This window comes from Juglans microcarpa x Juglans regia, chromosome 4S, assembly GCF_004785595.1.
Source record: "Juglans microcarpa x Juglans regia isolate MS1-56 chromosome 4S, Jm3101_v1.0, whole genome shotgun sequence".
In the NCBI taxonomy this organism is placed as follows: Eukaryota; Viridiplantae; Streptophyta; class Magnoliopsida; order Fagales; family Juglandaceae; genus Juglans; species Juglans microcarpa x Juglans regia.
This window is the reverse complement of record NC_054601.1, coordinates 13284302-13303328: the sequence shown is the minus strand read 5'-3', so window position 1 is coordinate 13303328 and position 19027 is coordinate 13284302. Positions and strand designations below refer to the sequence as shown.

Sequence of the window (19027 nt, the reverse complement as noted above, 5' to 3'; positions counted from 1 at the left end):
GACCTACTTGGAACTTGCAAAGAATCTCTAAGACTAGTTTCATCTTGATGCCCATCAGTAGAAGTATGCGAGGTCTGAGGCGAGTAAGCCCTAGCTCGAGAGGTCTTTGTACAAGAGCTCAAGACAGGGGGAGTGGATGTCCGTACATTAAAAAACCATATTCGGGTTGTGGTTCCTTTCCCCCTACTGGTCCTCCTCAACTATGACATGGAAACGTGGGATGAAGAAAATTTGCAATAAGCACAGGCAAATGAGCCATTAGAGATAGTAACATTGCACCTAGAGCGGCCAAAGGCTACAACACGGATCGGGACCAAGCTGCAGCCCGAGATTCGAGAGGCACTGAAGTAGCTCCTGGTTGAACATAGAGATGTGTTTGCATGGAGCCGCGAAGATATGCCCGAAATAGACAATGCAATCATTTAGCATCGCCTCTATGTTGACCCTGCCAGCAAGAAGGTCCGCCAGAAGAGAAGATCGTTCAACAAGGAGAAGTACGCATCCACTACCGACTAGTGAAGCCCATTACCCTGAGTAGTTATCCAATGTCATACTAGTGAAGAAACCCAACAACAAGTGGAGGATATGTGTGGATTTCACTAACCTAAACAAAGCCTACCCAAATGACAGTTTCCTCCAGCCACGCTCTACGTATATTTTGCAATATCACCCCCACCCCATGTCAACGACCTTGTTCAAAGAAGAAGGGGCAGCTGAGAATTCAGTATACTACACAAGCCGCACCTATGGGGCACAAAGTCGAGATACCCTCGAATGGAGATGATGGCCTTCGTATTGGTAACAACCGCCAAGTGGTTGTGACCGTATTTCCAAGCTCATCCCATCAAAGTAATGACAGAAACTCCTATAAGGAAGATATTGCAGAAGCCAGATGCCTCTAGGTGCCTAGTGAGCTAGTCAATTGAGATGAGAGAGTTCGGCATCGATTATCTGCAATGACACGCAAAGAAAGGATATGCCCTAACAAACTTTATTGCTGAGTTTTCTGACTTTCCCGAAGAAGTGGTGACCACACTAGTCAAGAAGCCTTGGCAGGTCTATGTTAGATGTTCATCTTGCCGCGCTGACGGGGGAGTAGGGATCCATATAATAAGCGACTCTGGGCATGAACATCATTACATGCAAAACTCACTTTCAAAACCACCAACAACGAAGCCGAGTATGAAGCATTGGTTGTACGGCTCTCGATAGTAGAGGCACAATGAGCAATCGAGGTCGAGGTAAGAGCATACTCCCAAGTAGTCGTTAACCAAGTATTGGGAGTGTACACAATGAGAGGCGAAAAATTGAAGAAGTACTTACATTTGGTATGGGAAAAGCGTGATTGATTTTGTCACTTCAGCGTCAAACAAATACCAAGGGAGGATAACAGCATAGCGAACAAACAAGCGCAAACAACTTCGAGGATGGAGGAATCCACTCTGCCATGGGAAGTGGAAAGTAGAGTTATGGAAGTCCCAGCCGTTGAGACTGAGGTCACCGAAGTGAGACCAGGAGAACCAGAGTGGGCTCAAGAGGTGGTGAACTACCTAGAAATTGGAGAACTCCTAGCAAAAAAGGAAGAGGCAAGGAAGATCAAAAGATAGACCGCACGATTCATCCAGATAATTAGAATCCTCTATAAGCAGGGTTTCTCGACCCCTTTATTGAGGTGTGTCTTTTCATAGGAAATCCAATACGTCCTAGCAGAGAAACGTGAATGAGTGTGCGGGAATCACTCTTTAGGGAAAGCTTTGGGACGTGAAAGAATTTGTCAAAAGGTGCGCGAAGTGCCAAGTATTCGCTCTAATACCACACTGCTAGCTAGACGAGCTCACCTCCATAATGTCCCATTGGCCATTTGTGCAATGGGGAATTGACCTATTAGGGCCCCTCCAGCCAGGGAAAGGAGGAGTGAGGTTTGTGGTCATCGTCATAGATTACTTCACCAAGTGTGTAGAAGTAGAACATCTGGCAAAAATCACAGCATCACCAAGTTCCTGTGGAAGACCATTCTATGCCGTTTTAGAGTTCCCCAGAGCATCATCTCAGACAAGGGAAGGCAGTTCTAGTCAGAGCATTACCAAATATGGTGTACAGAGCTGAGGATTCAATTCAAGTGCTTATCCCCAAGACACCCCCAGGCCAACGAACAAGTGGAAGCGACCAACAAATCCCTACACGGGATCCTAAAGAAGAAACTTACAGATAGAAAATGAGAGCGGGTAGAAGAACTCCAAGTGTTCTGTGGGCGTACTGAACCATAGTTAAAACTCTGACAAGGGGGACCTTGTTCTCCCTAACATGCGGGAATGCAGTTGTGGCCCTCGTAGAGATTGGGCTATCGAGATACAGTATCCAGCATTTCAATTGAAGGTAGAACAACAAAGTATTGGAAGAGCACCTTGAACTGCTAGACGAAAAAGGGGATGAAGCTGAGGCCCAAACAAGCCTCAAGAAAAGAAGAATGAAGTGCTACTTCAACTAGAAAGCCAAGCCCAAGACCTTCAAGATAAGGGACTTGGTTATAAGAAAAACCGAAACAACCACACAAGAAGAAGGAAAACTTGTCCTCCATTGAGAAGGATCGTATGTCGTGATTGCCAACAATTGATTAGACTCAAACTACTTAAAAGATGGCCAGGGAAAGGAACTACCACATCCATGAAATGGTGAGCATCTAAAAAAATAATATCCCTAAGTTTGTATCATTAAGCAATCAAGTAAAATGAATAAAGTTGATTGATTCCTTCTCATGCGTCTCCCAACTTGAACAACAACATCATCGAGGTCAAGTCCTTAAACTTGCGGTGATTAAAGGTTGGGCAAATCCTCAGATTGCGCGATCCTCGACCATTGAGGTTGAGTCCTTTGACTCGCAATGATGATATGGGCACGCAAGTCCACAAATTGCACAACCCTCACTGACCAAGGTAGATTCATTAGACTCACAGTGATGATACAAGTGTGCAAGTCTTCAAACTGCACAACCCTCACCCACCGAGGTCGAGTCCTTAAACTCACGGTGATGAAACGGGCACACAAGTCCTTAGACTGCACGACCCTTGCCCACTGAGATCGAGTCCTTAGACTCATGATGACTAAATGGGTACCCCAAGTCTTCAGACTACACGATCCATGCCCACCGAGGTTGAGTGCTTAGACTTGCAGTGATGGGCACGCAGGTTCTCAGACTGTGCGATCCACACCCATCGAGGTCAAGTCCTTAGACTCGCAATGATGAAACGGTCGCATAAGTCCTCAGACTGCGTGACCCTTGCCCACCAAGGTCGAGTCCTTTGACTCACGGTGGTGATACCAGTGCGCAAGTCTACAAACTATGAGACCTTCGCCCACCATGGTCAAATTAAAGGCACAAAGCAACAATAACACACAAAACACAATCATAAAATATGACTCAGAAAAATATTATGGAAATCAATTATTTGAAATACAAACTGCTCAAAGAAAAATGCCAACCAAGAAAAAAAGATAGGCATATATTCAAGTAGGAGGAACCAGCAAAGCTGGGGGTGCTGGAGGAGTTGTGGATGGGAACGCGTCAAATATCAAGTGCCTCCCTAGAGTGTCAATGAACTATCAGGAAGCATTGTCGGCCTTGAAAGACTCAAGGTTCAACATCCTTAAGTCAGTTTGAGAGTTCGCCAGTAAGAAGGCCCTCAACCTTTCTAGGCTAGCGTCGTAGCCATAACTGAAGGCCCTATTGCGAACAGACATGGCAGCCAAGACTTGAGGGGTGAGCTGAATGATCTCCTCGTTGTAAGTAGCCAGCTCAGACTCCAAGAGCTTAATTCACTAATCGTAAGCTTTAACTCTCCTATTGAGACACAACATATAGTTTTTAATTCGTTTTTCTCTTGTCCATCCACTCACAATCCTTCTTCATCATCGAATGCTGACCAGAAAGTTCCTCCAACTACCCCTTCACCTTGTCAAGGTCAAGCCCCAGACGTCGAGTGGCTTCATTAGCCTTCACCACAATCTTAGTTAACTCATGATAGCGCCCTTTGGTCTCCTTCAACCCTTTTCTCAAAGTGGGACAATTGTTACTGTCTTAAAGCCCTTTTCCTTCCTACAGCACCTTCAGTTCAAAGTGATCACAAGCAGTTTCCCCACTAGCCCAGTCGAGCTTGCCCTTGAGGTCATTGCGGCTTCACGAAGACCGGCCAGGTCACCCACCAGCGAGTGTAAGTAGCTATTGGCCTAATCAAGGATCACCTCCAATTCAGCCTTTTCAAACTATAGCTACATGACCTCCTTCCACACCCAAAAGGAGAACATATGCCTAGATCGAACTTCATCCTCCAAGTCAACCCGTCCATCAATGATCCAGGCAACGTGTTGATCCACACCCTAACAAAATCCCATACAGATATAAGAAAAAATAAGGGCCAAAATAGGCAAACGGCCTATCGAGGAAAAGAATCATCCCTTGCCTGAGACCCATGCACATACAAGTGCCAAGATGGACTGAGGCGCTCCTCGCCCTGAGGAAGAGGAGTCAAGCCGTGGAAACCAACTAGAGGACAAGGGTTGGAGGAATCTGCACATGGGGGCGAGGTGCCACCCTCAAGGGCATTTGTTTCTCCCTCATTAGTGGGCTGAGAAGAACCTATTGTAGCGGGGTTGATCATCGGGGATTGCCCCTCGCCTCCCCCCTTGACTCAGAATGGTTTCACCACATGCTTGTCCTCCTAAACAGGGAAGGATGACATTGCCTCCTCTATGATAATGGGTGAAGAAGGTCCCTCCGTCTCGCTACCTGAGATGGTCGAAGGAAAGGAGCCCAAGGTAGGCTATCTTTCCCTTACCTCTTCTTGAAAGGCAAGCTCGGCCTGCAGCTTGCTAGTCTGGACCTAAATCTTGACTACCCAACAAGGTCGTATCTTGGGAAGCGTGAGAAAAGTCTAGAAGGCCTTTGGAGAAAGCTGCATCAATGTTCGCGTCCTCCTCTTCGAAAACTTACTCCCAGTCGAAAGACGGAATTGATGGTAGGATAAAACTTGGCAAGCGAGCGAAGTCGAATTCCCAAGAGGGAAACTCAAAGTCAAGGATCATGGCCAAGTCTATAAGGGCCTGCCCCATCCAATCACCCATACCATCCGAGTTAAGAGAATCTTGTTGGACTGGAGACTGCTTTCCCACAGGGACCTGAGCCGATCTAAAACAATCGCCCGATGAATGAGGAGGCTCCAAATTTGTTCCAAAACAAGTCAGGTCCACATGAGGCACAAGCTCAGGCACCATTTCCCCTCCTTCTCTAGCAGGGTCGTGTCGGGCCTTTTCTTATCACTGGAAGCAGCTGATTCCCCCCATATGGCACGGACTGAAAAGTCTATCCTATCACCCTCCTTACTAGGGAACTCTCATCCTCGGCCAGAAATAAAAAAGATCTTTTTTGCCACTGTTTAGCATTGGAATGACGGCGTTCAATTCGCGTGAGGTTATATCGGGGGCGAGAACAAAAGCTATAAATGTTGCCTTCCAACGCCCTAACCGCATGGGTAGTGAGGAACTCCCAAACAGTCAAATCGAGATACTCCACTCGAGCGGGCTCCAAGACCATTCTCCAAGCCACACAATAGCACATCAAGATTCTCCAAGTGTAGGAGTGGAGGTAAGTCGGCACTAACTTCAAGAAGTCGAGAATGTCATGCACCGGCAGCCAAAAAGGGAGCCATAACCCATGAGATAGGGCATAAGTAGTCAGGGCCACCTTCTTAGCGAAGCCTTCAGAGTCAATATCCCCATGGGGAGGAAGCTCAAGAATCACTGAATCGGGGATTCCATACGAATCCCTCAACTTCTTAAGGTCGATTGTAGTGAGGACAGAAGACCAGTCAAAACCTTCGTAACAAGGCACGTCGCAGATAGAGGGCTCTGGTGCCGCCGAGGACCCCGTCGGTTGGGGAGGGGGAGATCCACGAGAAGGAAGGAGAGAAATGTCTCAACAAGCCATTGACACAAACAGGTGATATGCAAGGAGGAAAGTTAAGGTTTCGATAAAGAATGCAAACAATGAGGAAGATGAGCAAGCAGGAGTGAAAGAGGCGACAAGAGGGAAGAGAAAGTCAATTTATAAAAGGAGATGCAATATTTGAAGTACCCTAGGAAGAATACGAGCAGGCAGACAACAAGATCGCTACGAACAAATCCCATGATCTCGTGATGTGATGAGGTACAGACATAGAGCTCTTACAGCCCCCATGATGCGCGAGCACAAACTGCCAATCAAAACCAATGATACACTGGACAAAAACCGTTCATAATTATTAAACTCCCGTCAAGCCAATGTGACAGGAATTTGCGGGATAACTAGAGAGGCTTTCTTATCTTCACCATACGAGCCCAACAATTCACGAGTAAGGTCCATACGAGAAGCCTAATGAGTTGAAAGACCATGAGTGCAACATATGCTTGCCGCCATAAAATCGCACCACCTAATGGCATTAATATGGTAACCGTCGTCGATAGCTAGAGATATTCCCTCCTAAGGAAACAATGAGATATTCGCCCACGATATGGTAATCCCTTCCTTTTTAAAGCAAACCTCAGGAACTCGATAATCGAGTCTCTGAGATTTGGGAAAAAGATCAAACTATCCTTATCAATAATAATATGCATCTATAAAAAGAGCCAACACTAGCAATCCAAGATAACTTTTAGTGATCTCTCATCGCAAGGCATCATACTTATATTTCTAAATTAGGTATCGAGGTGCACCATGCATATCAGGCCACCATATTTTCTTGTCACAGGTTAATGGCTGAGATCAGTTGGTGGTGAAACACATCCAAAACAAGATTCATTTGGAATTTTCTGGCAAACCATTTTTATTAAGAACTGTCTAGAAATTAATTTAAAATTTAAAATTACCTCCTGATAATGTAGTCTCGTGGATTGTTGTTTTTCGCGAATTCATTTAGAAAGGCTCTCCGCATTTCTTGCTTATTAAAATAAGATGCGATTGTCTCGACTAAGGCTGTGGTTTTAACCCAAGCAAGTCGTTCCCTTGACCTTTCCGGTTCATAAATACTGGCTGCTGCCAAAAAATAAGCCAACAGAAGGGCTCTTTTGCTTAATCCAAACTGATTGCATTCTTCGTACCACCTATATATATGTGGGTCATTATAGCATAACCTTTCAATATATTAACAATGATTCAGTCAATTTCGAGATCCTTAATTTAATATTTATTGATGCGATATCTCATTATAATTTATATTATTGATATTTCAAAGATCAATAAGAAATACATGTCTCATTCTCGGTACTTTCTTTTGAATAGTATCCAATTCCATCCGATGCAAATGCTTGGCAATCATTGTAGTCCAGTTTTGCCAGTTCGAGATAGGTTTTATTACTGACAAAGGGCATCCTACAGAAGAAATCAATTAGAATAATGAGTATTGTACAGATTTTGAATTAATTAAATTTCGCAACTTGCATATATATGATGGTTTGAATATTAGTTTAGATTTTCCATTGGCTAGATGGAACCATATTCGATCCTTGTGAATTATTAATTTGTGTCAAACAATGTAACAGTCGGCCCTTCTCGTTAGCACCTGTGAGTTTCGTTTTACATGCCGAATTTTAAAGGTATGTTTTTAATATTAGCAATTGATTCTTAAAATAAGTCTAGTGTTTTAAAATCCTTAAATATTTTAAATATTCTGAAAATATTTATATGAGATATTTTTAATATTATTGTCTGATTTTAAGTAAGCTAATTATAATATTTTTGAAGAGCTCTAAAAATATTGTAATTGTAGAAAATCATTTTATCAATATGATTTTAGTTATTTAAAATATTATGGGATTTAAATTATGTTGAAAACTCTAATTTTAGTTATTCTCTCAAAGATATTAAACAAGATTTCATTATTTTATTAATGATAAAATAATATTATTTTATAAACTAAAATTTAATTTAAATTATATTTTATTAATGTTTACGTATTTTTAAAATAATATTTAAAGCTTACTATTATATCGTCTTGAAAACTCCAAGATGAAGGGTTGTAATTAAAACCCTATAGCCCTTAGTTTTTTCCCCCATTTCTTCTTTCCCTCTCTCTCTCCTCCCTCTCCCCTTGAGCCCAATGGAAGCCCCTTCTCCCTCTCATCCGATTCTCTTCTCCTCAGCTCAGCGCCGCCGTACGCCACCCAACTTCACTGCCATCACCGATGGCTCCCCCTCACGCCGGCAAGCACCTCCCCACCATCGGCAGCCACCGTACAATTCTTTATCTCCTCCTGCGGTAGCCCAACCGAAATGGGTTTCACCCATTTCATTCCCTCCTAGCGCCGCTGTCGTCAGCCAAGGCCACCACCGAGCACCACCACAGGGCTTCCTTGACCAGCCCCTTTCCTCCTCCCCTTGGCCCAACCGCCGTAGCTACTCCCTAGGCCACACACGAAACCCATGGGTTTCTCCCCTAGCGCCGCCTTTAGCCACTCCCACGACCACCGCACCACCACCAGAAGCTCCTCCTCCCACCGACGACCTCCCCTAGCCACCCCCATGCCCAGTCGAGCCTCCCTCCTCTGGCACGCTCTCTCCCTCTCTCACGAACTCTCCCTCACGCACAACCCAGATCCGCCGCCTCCACCTCGCCACCACAGCTCCACCAGCAACCCCCTAAGCTCCTCCATGGCCAACCAACGACCAGTCAAGCTCTCCCTCCAAATTCCCTTGTTGAAACCCATGGCCTAAACTCCTCCATGAGCCATCGTGTCTCCAACGTGTGCCACCTCGGAACCACCACGAGACCACCACCTCAGGACCACAACCCAACCCTTCTACGCATAGATTCACACCTGTAGCCATCTTCAATGACCCAAACAGCCATTGTACGTGGCTAACCGCCACTGTGCACGACCTTAGCCGCCACCCACGGACTCCCCACCTTGTCAGCCACCCTCGCACAGCCTAGATCTTGTAGCCAAAATCTTAGATCCGGTCCTAGAGATAGTCCCGTCGTAAGGTCATGGTAGTGACTGCTACTGCCCAAGCTAGTGGCTTCCAACACCACTGGCCACACTAGACAGCAAGCAACACACGGGTTATCCCGTTGATGGTATAACTCTCTTTCCATTTATTATCGGTATTATGTTAGTTGGTTGGTTAGGTTGTGGATTGTGCTAATAGTATTTGTGGAGTTCGTTGTGAGTGTAGTAATGTGATGTGATGTGTATGTGAAGTATCGGGTGTAGTTGGGAAGTGTGTTGTGGACTATACTGTGAAATGTGGTTCTGAAGTATGTGTTGTAGTGGTGACATGGCGTTGTGTGGACGGGAAGAGTACAAGTGGAGTGTACTCTATATGGCATAGCGTATGTGAAGGCAGTATACGCGGAGTGTACTCTATGAGGTGAAGTGATACACCGTGCAACGTGTCACGAAGATAAGAATGATTGCGTAGTTGATGAGCATAGAGCGTGATGAGTAATGTCGAAAACTATGGAACAGTGTCCCGAAGTAGCTGTGATATGGCCTGTAATCTAAGGTGACAAATGTCACCGTGTAGTTGACTTATGGATGGGAGTATGTGTAAAGTGACAGGATAGCGTAAGAGTAGCGCATCGGAAGCATGACGGTGGAATGTCACGAAGTGACATGGTTAAACAAGAAGTCGTGCTTCTAATGAGCGAGGAATAGTGTAAGAGCGACGTACCGGGAACTCGACGAGATGTCACGATGTGACAGGAGCACGTGAGGGACCGTACTCATGATGAGTTGGGAGTTGGCATAGAAGTGACGTAGCAGGATGTCAGGTGACGTGACAAGGTCACGGTGTAGCTTGAGAGTAGTCTTGAGGTGCGTGACATGGCGGGAGGTATAACTATGAATAGTGTCATGTCGTGTCAAGTGTTGGGATGAAAGCATGAAGAGTCATGTTGGTCCGGTTAAGAGAAGGTTGGTATTGGAGTATGGGCTTGTTTACACAAGTAGGTGATCAACATGTTATATGTTGATATTAAGTGATAAGGAGGTAGAGTACATATGTAATCTGGTGGGACATATGTGCTAGACAAATTTACCATTTGTAATGGGTAATCTATCCTAAGCATAGATATACGATGTTTGAGTCTTAGAGTTGGCTTAAAGTCGTGTGATATGCATGGATAAGAATGATGATGACGATGAGGAAGCGTAAGCTCGAATGTAGGAAGTGACGTATGTATTGTCTAGGATTGGGATGCGTGACTTAGTCGGTTTGAGTCATGCATCGGGATAAGGTTAATAAGAAAAATAAGATGAAGGTGTTAGTGTCTTAACCCTAAGGTGAATCATGGAGGCTCACTTCAAAGGACAAGACCTTGAAGTATAACACTGAGTTTAGAAAATGTAACCTCAAGGAGGACATAGAAAGAGGAAACGTAATAAAAGAAAACATAGAAGACCGGGATATAAGAAGAGTGTGTCACAGTGAGGAAAAGTCCAAGTGAAGACTAGTTTATGTCTTCTAAGTTTAGTTGCTTATGCACTAGATAGAGAATGACGCTAAGGTTATGTGTATGTATGTAGGTTGTCATCTGACACGCACATGAATGGACTGCATGAAATGAGTATCGCTTGGAGTCCATGTAAGTATTATGTTCATACTCCTCTAGAGTTTTCTAAAAGATATGAAAATAAAAAAGAAATGTTTCTCTTAACGATGCTTTACGAAGTGAAAGGAAATTATGTTTTATGAAAAGCATGCTAAGTGTTTAAAAGTATACGTATGTATGAGCCTTCTTAGCAGCCCCTTTCTATGCACCCCAAAGTATTAATTGTATGCAAATGAATGGATGATTATATGCGGTATTTATTGTATGTATTTTCATGAAATGAGATATGAGGCTCATGCGTTACGCTTTAAATGATGCTTTAAATAATGTGAAGAAAGTGTTTTAAAATGTCCCCGTGAACTAATGCTCTATGGATGTCATGAAAGATGATGATTAAGCTCATGCTTTTAAATGACGTTTTTCCATGAATGAACTGTTAAATGAAAAGGACTGAAAAGAAATGACTGAAAGGAATAACTGAAAGGAATGAAAGAAAAAAAAGGACTGAATGAATGAATGTTTTAATGTATGAAAATACGTAACGATCATGACTGAATGACAGGGTACCAAAGGAATGGGCAAATTGCAATGTTGGGTAAGTAGTACCAGTAGTGCACCCAGTGCTACCCCTGACTAAAAGGGGTTCCCAACTCGTGGTCACCGGCAGAAGCCAAGTCCAAAAGAAGACCGCTAACCCTAACACACGGGGCGTAACAGTGTATACCGGCCAAAGGAAAGTGCTAAGAAAGAATATATAAATGCATTGAACTCTTTAAGAAATGAAAGCACTGATGGGAGAAATGTTTTACGAAAAAAAAACTTTTTTTAACAAAAATCCCACCTAGTGATATTTTCAAAATGGATATATGTCTCATGTACGTATAATATGTATAGAGTGATAAATGCATGACTGAAAACCTATGTTGGTATATTTTAACTGTATGAAGTAATCCTTACTGAGTATTCGACTCATTTTAGTTTTTATGTATACCACTCCCCCAACTGGAACTAACTGAGCAGAAAGCGTCAGGACGGACATGGCCCAAGGGAAAGAGCACGGAAGCCTAGGCATAACATTTTGTATGAAAGACTTTAATTTATAAAGTTTAATGTTTTACGTTGTAACCCTTTAAATTAAGAAACACGGTTTATTTTAGAAACATGGAGTCTTTTGTATCCTGACATGAAACGAAAAGTAATTTTAAAACGAACAATAATTCCCGTCTCTTTTTTAAAATCATTTTCTAAAGGTCCCACCACAAAGGCGGGCGTTACATAGTGGTATCAGAGCAAAACCCAAGTTATGCTAGACTCTATAAAATTCTTTTAAAAATAAAAGACAAAAAAAATTTTCCAGAGAAAGAAAACTTTTGAGAAGAGAACTGCAAGTGAAGGAAAAACCTAGACTGATGTCTTCCCAAGGCATGTCTCGTCCTACAGTAAGTATAAGAAAGTATTTTTCCTTTAACTGTTATAGCATTTTATAAGTATGACATAAACACTGCATGCATGTCAAAATGGCGCACCTACTAGGAAAGGTCATGTTAAGTGCATGTCATGAAGGAAGTAATAGAGAATGAACGTAGCTAGAAGAGGAGGGATGAATAATGAGATGTTAGGAACGTATAGAAATAGTCCCATGTTATGAGAGGAATAGACTAGAAATGCTAGATGGACTGCGATAGTTAGGAAATGCTTGAACGACCGTGAGCTAAGTAAGGATCGAGATGGAAGATGAGATGACGACTTCAAGCCTTGCTGGCAAGAATCTTAGTGTAGAAGGTATGAGCGCTACATGATGGATGGGCTCAAGTATTTCAAATTGACTTTAAGCATGTCGACGGAAGAGTGACAAAATGTGAGGGCAAAGTTCTATACAAGAACTAACTGAGATGCTGAACGCGCGCGGAGATGCGTGAAGACAACGCGAGGACTAGTATGAACGGGTCCATAGTAAGGGTAAACAAATTCTTTGGACATTGCATGAATTCCTAGAACGCTAAGCAAATTTTGAGGACAAAATCTATTTTAAGGAGGGGAGAATGTAATACATCGCTCCTTCTTTCTGACGGAAGCAAATTCTAAGGACGGAATTTATTACAAGGAGGAGAGAATGTAATAGTCCGCCCCTTCTCTCTAACGATTGCAAGTCTCGTTTTACGTGTTGAACCTCAAAGGCGTGTTTTTAATGTTAGTAGTTGATTCTTATAGTGAGCCCAGTATTTTAAAGCCCTCGAATATTTTAAATTTCCTGAAAATATTTATATGTGGTATTTCCAATGTTAATGAACCAAACCTGATATTAAGTAAGACAATTATAATTTATATATTATATACATTTATGTTCTCATTTAAAGTATTATGCTATCATACTATACAATGTAGTATATAGTTATAGATATATAAAATATAGTATACATATTATAGTATAAGTTAGTATATAATAAAGAATTTAATAAGTAACAATTTAATATATATTATTGATTTATATATATGGTATAATTTATATATTATATACATTTATGTTCTCATTTAAAATATTATGTTATCATACTATACAATGTAATATATAGTTATAGATATATAAAATGTAGTATATATATTATACTATAAGTTAGTATATTATAAAGAATTTAATAAGTAACAATTTAATATATATTATTGATTTATATATATGGTATAATTTATATATTATATACATTTATGTTCTCATTTAAAGTATTATGTTATCATACTATACAATGTAGTATATAGTTATAGATATATAAAATATAGTATACATATTATAGTATAAGTTAGTATATAATAAAGAATTTAATAAGTAACAATTTAATATATATTATTGATTTATATATATGGTATATTTGATATATTATATACATTTATGTTCTCATTTAAAGTATTATGCTATCATACTATACAATGTAGTATATAGTTATAGATATATAAAATGTAGTATAGATATTATACTATAAGTTAGTATATAATAAAGAATTTAATAAGTAAAAATTTAATATATATTATTGATTTATATATATGGTATATTTGATATATTATATACATTTATGTTCTCATTTAAACTATTATGCTATCATACTATACAATGTAGTATATGGTTATAGATATATAAAATGTAGTATATATATTATACTATAAGTTAGTATATAATAAAGAATTTAATAAGTAACAATTTAATATATATTATTGATTTATATATATGGTATAATTTATATATTATATACATTTATGTTCTCATTTAAAGTATTATGCTATCATACTATACAATGTAGTATATAGTTATAGATATATAAAATATAGTATACATATTATAGTATAAGTTAGTATATAATAAAGAATTTAATAACTAACAATTTAATATATATTATTGATTTATATATATGGTATAATTTATATATTATATACATTTATGTTCTCATTTAAAATATTATGCTATCATACTATACAATGTAGTATATAGTTATAGATATATAAAATGTAGTATATATATTATACTATAAGTTAGTATATAATAAAGAATTTAATAAGTAACAATTTAATATATATTATTGATTTATATATATGGTATAATTTATATATTATATACATTTATGTTCTCATTTAAAGTATTATGCTATCATACTATACAATGTAGTATATAGTTATAAATATATATATATATATATATAATGTAGTATATATATTATATTATAAGTTAGTATAGTAGGAATCGTACGTTCGAACGTTTGAAGTTAACGTTCGAACGTTAAAGTAAGAGCGGGAAATTTCCTGCTCGATTAAGGTATCTGTGTGATTATTCAGACGTTCGGACGTTTATACTATACGTTCGAACGTTATTTGATGAAAATCACCAGAAAATTATGTACATCCGAACACCAAATATGTTAACGTTCGAACGTTAGTTAAATTAGTGCGGGAAATTTTCCGCTCAAATATGGTAACACTTTGATGAAATTTACGTTCGGACGTTTAAGTTAAATGTTCGAACGTTTATCTATAAATTTACGAACGTTCAAACGAAAAATTGTGATACATTCGAACATATATGAGGAAAGTGCGGGAACTTTCCCGCTAGATTTTATGTTATAAATAAGAAGGGTACGTTCGTACGTGTACTGTAAACGTCCGAACGTTATGGGCGGGAATAATTTTAGACCGTGAACATTCGGACGTACAACTTAAACGTTCGAACGTTTAAACTAATAATTTGCGGTATTAATCAGTACGCGCACGGGAGGAAGCGGATCATTTCTTCTTCTCCCATGCGCGCAACACAGAGAGAGAGAGAGAGAGAGAGAGAGAGAGGGTGTTAGAGTGAGAGAGAGTTGAGTTAGAGAGTTAGAGAGTTAGAGAGAGTTGAGTTTTGGTAAGAAAAAATTTTATTTCTTATCTTTATTTGAATTTTATGATATTTATACAATGTGTTTTTGTTATAGAATATTTCTAATAAGTTAGTGTTGTATTTTTTTGAAGGATTGCTTGTTTTGGGAAGTTGGAAGATTTTGATTTGTAAGAAGATATTGTGAGTGCTAGGTATATTTCTAAACTTTATCAATATGTTGTTGTGATTTTATGCTTACTCTTGAAATATTGTGATTATTATTTGTATAGTTTGTAAATAGTTTGTGAGTTATTGTAAATATGTTGTGATATGAATTTGAAATATTGTGTTTCTTATTAGAAATATATTTTCATTAGGCTTTGTTAATACATGTTTATTGCTTACTCAACTTTAGAAATATGTTAATACATGTGGCATGTTATTTTGTGAATATATTGTGAGTTATTACGAATATGTTGTGATATGGACTTGAAATATTTAAATTATTATTTGTGAATGACGTTTGAATATGTTTACATTGTTACAAATATATTATAAGTTAGCATAGTAGGAATCCTACGTTCGAACGTTTCAAGTTAACGTTCGAACGTTAAAGTAAGAGCGGGAAATTTTTCGCTCGATTAAGGTATCTGTGTGATTATTCAGATGTTTGGACGTTTATACTATACGTTCGAACGTTATTTGATGAAAATCACCAGAAAATTATGTACATCCGAACACCAAATATGTTAACGTTCGAACGTTAGTTAAATTAGTGCGGGAAATTTCCCCCTCAAATATGGTAACACTTTGATGAAATGTACGTTCAGACGTTTAAGTTAAATGTTCGAACGTCTGTAAATTTACGAACTTTCAAACGAAAAATTGTGATACATTTGAACATATATGAGGAAAGTGCGGGAACTTTCCCGCTAGATTTTATGTTATAAATAAAAAGGGTACATTCGAACGTGTACTGTAAACGTCCGAACGTTATGAGCGGGAATAATTTTAGAATATAACGTTCGGACGTACAACTTAAACGTTCGAACGTTTAAACTAATAATTTTAAAAACTTAATCAGTACGCGCACGGGAGGAAGCGGATCATTTCTTCTTCTCCCGTGCGCGCAACACAGAGGGTGTTAGAGTGAGAGAGAGTTGAGTTAGAGAGTTAGAGAGAGTTGAGTTTTGGTAAGAAAAAATTTTTATTTCTTGTCTTTATTTGAATTTTATGATATTTATACAATATGTTTTTGTGATATGGATTTGAAAAATTGTGATAATAATATTTCAAATTAAGTAATAATAAATAAAAGTAACTCTTTAAGAATTATAATAATTAAAATTATTGTATAACCATTGAAATTTAAGAATGATAATTAAATATTTATAATAATATTTGAAATTAAGTAATAACAAATAAAACTAACTCTTTAAGAATTATAATATTTAAAATTATATTATACTTCTTTTACAATTTAAGTATAACAATTAAAATTATATTTTAAGAATGATAATAATTAAAATTATAATATAACCTTTAAAATACTCTTCAATAAAAAAGTCTTGAAACTACTAAATAAGTAGAGTTTGAATATGTAAATATACTTATTTATTATAAACTGAAAAGAAAGGAAATAAGGATCAAATAGATTCTTATATAAAAATTATATACTTATTGTCTATATAAGTAAATAACTCACTCAATTAAGTATAACAATTAAGATTATAATTGTGGAATGATAATAATTAAAATTATATAATAACCTTTAAAATTATATATAACAATTATAATCTCTAAATTTTGGTCTAATTGCTTGACTGTCATAATCTCTTCGACCTTGAGAGTTGTCAAAGTCGGACAGTTTGTGACGGTTAAGTAATTAGACCAAAATTTAAACATTTCTTCAAGATCATTTTCCCTCGTTGTGTACAAGACACGAAACGTAGGGTCACATAATCTTCCATCCCTCTTTAGTTTAACAATATAGAGATATTGTTGTATGATTTTTTGCTAGATGCGTGTGACATTGCATAAATACCCTTAGACCCGTTTGGGAATCAGTGTACATTTATGTGTCCACTGATTCCTGAATTGTTCAGTGTGGACAGTTTGAGATTATATTATCTGTATTGCTCATTTTTGTTACTCGCTACTTTCCACGTTTAATATGAAGTTTCGGTGTCTTCTTCTACTGTTCTTCGGGTATACTGTTCGTAGGGTCACAATCCCGATATTTGAACATGTATACTTGGAGAATTATGGGGAGGTGCTGCCGAAATTTCTACTAACTTAGAAATTAGTAGAGTGACGAGATTTGTGCAATATGGAGAATATAATCTCGAATGGGATAGGACCAACTACCTTATCAAAAAAGTAATGAGAATTGGAGCATGACATGCATGTGAATTTTCAATGTACGTGTTATTAATATATAGATGTTTTTAGAAATGGACAAAAATTGGATGCGTCTGGACGATAGACTTGGAAAGGATTACGTACCCTATGCATGTGGAGTAAGAACTTTCATTGATTTTGTACGAGCTTCTGCTGATAGTCGTGGTTACATTAAGTGTCCATGTCGAGGGTGTAAAAATTTGTGTGCGATAGGATTGGATGAAGTAGAGCGTCATATATTTGTGAACGGTATGGATCTGGGGTATACGCGATGGGTATTGCATGGTGAGCCGTATGAAGGGTCAGCAGATGTATTGGTCGATCATCACAATTATTTGCGGCACATGGATTATGATTATGAGCATGATGAGATGGAGGAGATGTTGAGTGACATTGGAGGTGCGATGTTTATGGATGAGGTTAACGACAATGCCTCAATTGGTGGATCAGGGACTGATTGTGAAAATTTCCCTTCACTGTGGGAAGATGCAAAGCGCGAGCTTTACCCAGGTTGTACAAAACATTCCAAAATGTCGTTTATTGTGCGGTTGCTTCAATTAAATCATTGTGTGGGATGTCGACGAAAGCAATAAACATGGTATTGGACTTATTTAACGAGGTGCTTCCCGAAGGGTCTGCATTGCCGAAGAACTTTTATGAAGCGAAACAGTTGAGAAAGCGATTAGGATTTGAGTACAAGTCCATACATGCATGCAAGAATGATTGTGTATTGTTCTGGAAGGAGAATGAGGAGAAACAAGCATGTCATGTATGTGGAGAGTCGAGGTGGAAAGGTAAGAAAAACATCTCGGTTAAGGTGTTGCGGTATTTTCCCTTGAAACCTAGGTTGCAAAGACTATATATGTGTAAGAAAACAGCTCATGATATGAGGTGGCACGAGGAGAAAAGAGTTAAGAATGACGGGTATATGAGGCATCCAGCTGATTCACTTGCGTGGCAGTCTTTCGATAATCAGTATCCAGAGTTCGGGTTAGAAGCTCAGAACGTGCGCCTGGGACTCACAACCGATGGATTCAACCCTTTTGGGAATATGAGTACAAGTTATAGCACTTGGCCCGTGGTATTGATTCCGTACAATCTTCCACCATGGAGGTGCATGAAGGCGCCAAACTTTTTGTTAACTTTACTCATCCCTGGCCCTAGATCACTTGGGAATGATATTGACGTATTCATGCAGCCGTTGATTGAAGAGCTGAAAGAGTTATGGGAAACAGGGGTTAGAACTTATTATGCATCTAAGTTGACATCTTTTCATATGCATGCTGCGGTAATGTGAATCATAAATGATTTTCCGGCGTATGGGAATCTTTCAGGCTGGAGTACGAAAGGGAAGTTAGCGTGTCCGACGTGTAATAAAGAAACTGCTAGTGAGTGGCTAAAATTTTCTCAGAAGTTGTGTTTCATGGGTCATCGACGTTATTTACCAGCAAATCATGCATGGAGAAGAGAATGTGCCAAGTTTGATGGGAGAGTAGAGGATAGGATTGCACCAAAAGAGTTGTCTGGAGAAGAGATAGTAGAACAACTGCAACATGTTAGAGCGAACAATTTTGGCAAAGGTCGGGGAACGAACAAGAGAAAACAAGCCGTACCAGAATTGAATTGAACAAAGCGTAGTATTTTTTTTGACTTGCCGTATTGGTCGTCATGCAAGTTGCGACATAGTTTGGATGTAATGCACATAGAG

At 38.9% G+C, this 19027-nt stretch overlaps 1 pseudogene; it reads right to left on the bottom strand.

Moving 5' to 3' along the window:
* Positions 1-19027, bottom strand: part of LOC121262060 — a 45424-nt pseudogene that overhangs the window by 15981 nt on the left and 10416 nt on the right.